We start from the raw sequence: 6,000 nt of genomic DNA, 5'->3' as shown, positions 1-6,000 counted from the left end.
AGAGCCAACATGGGGCTTGATACCAGGACCCTGGGATCATGACCTGAGCCGAAGGCGGATGCTTAACTGACTGATCCACCCATGTATCCCACTGCTGGTGTGTTTTAGATTAGCTGCCCTCAGCCTATGGAATGGAGAATATATTTGCAAATGACATATCCAATAAAGGGTTAGCATCCAAAATCTATAAAGAACTTATCAAACTCAACACCTGAAAAACAACCCAGTTAGAAATGGGCAGAAGCCATGAATAGACATTTTTCCAAAGAAGACATCCAGATGGCCAACAGACACATGGAAAGATGTTTAATATCACTCATCCTCAGGGAAATGTGAATCAAACCTACAATGAGATATCACCTCACACCAGTCAGAATGGCTAAAATGAACAACACAGGAAACAGCAGATGTTGGAGAGGATGTGGAGAAAGGGGAACCCTCTTACACTGTTGGTGGGAATGCAAGCTGGTGCAGCCACTGTGGAAAGCAGTATGGAGGTTCCTCAGAAAGTTAAAGGTAGAGCTACCCTACGATTCAGCACTACTAGATACTCACCCAAAGGTTATAAATTCTTTAAAAATATGGATTCGAAGGAGTACATGCACCCCAATGTAGCAGCAGCATCAATAATAGCCAAACCATGGAAAGAGCCCAAATGTCCACCAACTGATGACATGGATAAAGTTGTGGTGCATACACATAATGGAATATTACTCAGCCATCGAAAAGAATGGAATCCTGCCATTTGCAACAATGTGGGTGGAACTAGAGGGTATTCTAATCAAAATATAGAAAGACAAATACCATATGATCTCACTCATATGTGGAATTTAAGAAACAAAACAGATGAACATATTGAAAGAAGGGGAAAAAAAGAGAGAGGGAGACAAGCCATAAGAAATGCTTAAAGATAGAGAAAAAACTGAGGGTTGCTGGAGGGAGCTAGGTCGGGGGTGGGCTTGATGGGCGATGGGCATTAAGGACGGCACTTGTGATGAGCACTGGGTGTTGCATGTGAGTGACAGATCACTGTATTGTTCTCCTGAAGCCACTTTTGCATTGTATGTTAACTAAAATTTAAATAAAAAATTGAAAAGAGGGCAGCTCAGGTGGTTCAGAGGTTTAGCGCCACCTTCAGCCCAGGGCCTGATCCTGGAGACCTGGGATCGATTCCCACGTCAGGCTCCCTGCATGGAGCCTGCTTCTCCCTCTGCCTGGGTCTCTGCCTCTCTCTCTCTCTCAATCTCTCTCTCTCTCTCTTTCATGAAATAAAATCTTTAAAATTTTTTGAAAAGAAAAAGAAATAACAATAAATCATTTGGCTGCCCTCAAAGAAAATGAGGGTGCACTTGATGAAGAGTGACGTCCACTATGACCCCAAGCTCTGGACGCTTTTAGACTCCAGCTTCACCTTTTGTAGACTGAGCATTGAAGCGAGAAAATGTGCAAAGGCAAGCAGGAGCTTTCACACAGGTGCTCTTTCTGGGTTCATTAAAAACTGACTGGAGACAGTGGGTGCCTAGTATATCTCTGGGTGCTCTCGGGCTTATACTAAAGATTAATGAAACCAGAGCTGACATTGTTTTACTGCCACTTATTAAGTAATTATACTAAGCACCTTACATATATTAGCTTTTGTTAATCCTAATAACAACCCAATGACATAGGTACTTTTGTTATCGCTAATACACAGATGAAGAAATGGAAGCACAGACAGGTTAAGAAACTTGGTCAAATCACACCGGTAGTAGGTGACACAGGTAGGGCGTGAATTCAGACAGCCTGAGCCCACAGCCCGTACTCCCAGTTTTTACCCTCATCACTAAGATGTGGCTCCAGGACCATTGTAGCCAATCTGGGAATATCTGACCCTACCATGTGAGACCATTTAGAATGTACACAAGGCAACACAAAGTTGTTTGTGGTAGTTGTCACCTCCTGAAATTGCAATTTAAGTTGAGAGGAAAGAGTATTCAAAGTATGGACCTCTCTCCTGCCAGGTTGGCTTTCCTTGTGAGGAGTGAGTAAAGCAGGCTGTGTACCGGGGGGTGGCTGGCCTGGGGGGGGGGCTCCTGTCTGGGAAGCAGCTTCTGTGAAGGGGGTGTGAGACAGAGCTCCACACCGGGCCCTGCGCTGGGCGCGGAGCCTGCCTGAGATGCTCTCCCCCCACCCTGCCCCCCTCCCCCATCTCTAAAAAAAAAAGGAAAAGGGAAGAAAAGAAAGAGCAAGCCTTGGGCCAAGCTTGAGGAGCACAGGCTCGTCTGTAGGGACCCTCACGGCCCCATCAGCCCGTCTTCATGTGGGTGGGGGGGCCTGGCTTTCTTGCAGGTGCCCCCCCCCCTCCCCGCTGCCTGTGAGGCTCTCCTCTCTCTCCTGGAAGACATTTCTGCCTGCAGGACACAAGATGTAATAACACCGCGGGGGGGGGGGGGGGGGGGGCGGGGCGGGGCAGTGACAGTAACAGGTGGCGCTAGTCTGGAGCAGGGGGCTGCTTGAAATCCCTCGATCCCATCTCCCAGCAACCTCTCGGCATCAGCACTGGCACCTGGCACCTGGCACCTGCCGTGCCACCTGGCCGTGCAGACCTCCACCTGCCTAGATGCGTTTCTGAATGTGAAGTCTCCCCCGATTTGGATTTTCTGCCTCTGGGCCTAACGTGGCTAAAAGAAAAGGAAGGAAAGGAGGGAAAGAGAAAGGTAAAAAACTGAGTTATCACCAAGGGTGGGGGGGGGGGGGGAGAGATTGAGAGAGAGAGAGAGAGAGACACACACACACACACGGAGGGAGGGAGGGAGGGAGGGAGGGAGGGAGACTGGTGCGGCTGATGTAACTCGGGTCAGGTGTGTGGGACCAGAGCTGCCAGCCTGAGCAGCTCTTTCCCCTAAACTATCATTATGGGAAGAGACTTTTGACAGACAACAGTGTTTATCGCGCTGGCAGCTCTGCTCTCAGGAGCCCTGTTGTCCCCAGCGGTGGCAGAGGGAGGACACAGCGGGTGTCCCCTGGAGGGAGCAGTCTGCTCTTGGAACGTGCTGGGACACCCCCCCCCCCTCCGCCTCCCCTGCCCCGTCTGCTCCTGGCAGCCCAGAGCCCAGGCAGGAAGGCTGGGGCTTGATTATAACAAGGGAGGCTTGGGGAGAGTGTGTGTGTGTGTGTGGGGGGGGTATTTGGGTGTGTGGGGTGTGTGTGTGTGTGGGGGGGGGGTGCCGGAAAGCTTGCCTGGGGAGTAAGGCGGAGAGCAGCCACCTAGACTGGGTGTCCAGTCGGGCTTCTTACGGCTTCTAGAGAACTGGCCCAGAGCCCACCCACTTCCTTAAGGAGTTGATGCGAACAAACCGATTAAGCTCCTAACATAGACCAAAAGGAAGAATTTGTACTAAAATGCTTTCTGGAACACATGTCTGCGTTCGATTTCCTCCCCCGTCTAGGGAGGTGGAGGAGGTCGGGCCAGTGGTATGGTTTCATTGGTCTCCAAATCCCTGATCCAGAGCCAAAGAACAGAGCCAGGGGCGGAGGGTGGGCTACTTCCCAGCCCTTCCCGCACGGGCCCAGCTCACCGGCCTCTCGGACTCGATTTTCCGGGAGGCGCAGCGCTCAGGACCGGCTCCACTCTCGGGAGGCTGTCCCGGCCACATGTGAGTGCTTCACGCCCCTCTGATCCTTTTTATCCTCTGATTTTCAAGATCAGTTCTGTCACTCACAGGCTTCTGCACCCAAGGATTCCAGATGGAAACCACGAAGTGAAAGGTCCGTGATATTAAATCCCTTTGAGCTGCAGATGCGGGGAGAAAGGTTTTCTGATGAAGCAGGTCAGAGTGGAGCGGAGGAGAAGCCCCCACGTGGCTGCTGCGGCTTCCTGCGGAGCCTATGCCCCTCTTACCCAGGAGGAAACAGAGCTCAGAGGGGTTAGGACACTTAACCCAGAGCCATACAGCCAGGGTCCAAGTTCGAGCCCACGGAAGCCGGGCACACAGCGGCCCAGCTCGGAACCCACAGCCTGAACACCACCCGCCAGCCTCTCCACACTGCCGTGGGACTTGCAGCAGACTTTTAAATTAAAAAGTGTGGGGGCAGCCCCGGTGGCTCAGTGGTTTAGGGCCGCCTTCAGCCCAGGGCCTGATCCTGGAGGCCCCAGGATCGAGTCCCACGTTGGGCTCCCTGCATGGAGCCTGCCTCTCTCTCTCTGTCTCTGTCTCTCATGAATAAATAAATAAAATATTTTTTAAAAAAGGTTAAAAAAAAAAGTGTGGGGATTTCCTGTCGCCTAACAGAGGCTGTTGAGCCAGTCACAGCCTGAACCAAGTGCCTGTTCCTTCAAGTGTGGCTGGACAGAAGCACTGCATCACTTGGGAGCTCTCTAGAAACATGAATTCTCAGGCCCCACCCCAGATCTCTCAAATCAGAAACTCTGGGTGTGGGACGCAGGAATCTGTCACCACAAGCGCTCCAGGTCACCCCGCAGCACGCAGCTGGAGAAGCCCTGGTCTGCTCACAGCCTGGCTGCACGTTAGCATCCCCCGGGGAGCTCCGCGGACACAGCTGAGGCTTAGCCGCATCGGTCTCGGGCCGGTGTGCGTCCGTGCTTTTCGTTTTCTGTTTGTAGCCAGTAGTGTAGAGAGGCTTGTTTTTCAGCTCCCAAAGGATTTGCAATATGCAGCAAGGTTTGAGACTTGCCAGTGTCACACAGAGAGCTGGAGTTTGAAGTCCGGGAACTGGGTACCAGTGATGGTTCTCCTGGCCACCAGCCGTGTCTCCGGCTTAATGAAGCCCCACTTTGTTCATGGGGTGCAAAGGTGGAAGTGACCACTGAACAAGGTCATTCATAATGCAGCTGGCAGTGTCTGGCCAACTGTGGGCACTCAAGATATGGGCGCTCTCACCTTGCAGGTGGGCAGCCCGCTCATGCGCCCCAGCTGGTGCCTGAGCCCGCAGCAGGAGTGGGGTCCGGGGCGCCGGGAGTGACCTTGGGGCCGGTCCCGTGCTGAACCCCTGCCCCGGGGGGTGCGCTCCCAGGCAAGGCCTGTGGACATCTGGTTTGGAGCTGGCAGAAGGCTGAGCTGAGCTGTGCTCCTGGATCTGGGGATTCCTGAGGGCACCAGCCTTTGTAGGAGTTCTGAGGGCAGCAGCTGTAGGGAAGGATCATTCACCGAGTACTTCAACATTGGACATTTATTTTCTCGCAATTCTGGAAGCTAAAAGTCTGAGATCAAGGGGTCGCCAGGGATCAAGGCGTTAGCTCCTTCTGAGGCTTATAGATGGCCATCATCTTCCCTTTGTGCGTGTCCTGATCTCTTCCTATAAGGACACCGGTCCTATTGGACCAGGGCCCTCCCCAATGACCTCACTTAACCTCAGTGGCCTCTCTCAAGACCCTATCCCCAAACACAGTCACATTCGGGTGTACTGGGGGTTAGCACTGCAACAGATCATTGCGAGGAGGACACAATTCTCTTTGGGGAGGGATATGACACCCTGTGCTATGACCCCCCCCCCCATCACATCCTTCTTATATGCAAAATACACTCACCCCATCCCAATAGCCCCGCAGGCCAGGACCCATTCCAGCATTAGCTCTAAGATCCAAATCTCACGTAAACGTCACCGAAAGCAGTTATGGGTGAGACTAGAGGTACGATTGTTCTCGTACCATCTCAAACTGTTGCCTCAAACCAGACAACAGGTGAAAGGGGATTTCAACCGCTCCATTTTGACCTCAGTCTGGACTAATTAAATTCTTTCCCGCTTATCTCTTAATGTAGGCAGAAGACCCAGCGGGCAAGCATCCCAGACCCCAGGAGCAGGAGGGGCTCCCCCCAGCCGGCAGGACCCCTCATGACTGCCTGCAAGACTGTGACCCACGTGACGTTCCACCCAGCTGCACGGACCCACCCACCTCTGTCCTGCCTTCTCCTTTCATAAACCCAGGAGTCTTTTCAGCGCTTCGGAGACTGTCTTTGAGGTGCTAGTGCACAGTCTTCCTGGTGTTGGCCTCACTGGACT

Source organism: Vulpes lagopus, chromosome 3 (genome assembly GCF_018345385.1).
Source record: "Vulpes lagopus strain Blue_001 chromosome 3, ASM1834538v1, whole genome shotgun sequence".
In the NCBI taxonomy this organism is placed as follows: domain Eukaryota; kingdom Metazoa; phylum Chordata; class Mammalia; order Carnivora; family Canidae; genus Vulpes; species Vulpes lagopus.
This window is presented reverse-complemented; position numbering follows the sequence as displayed.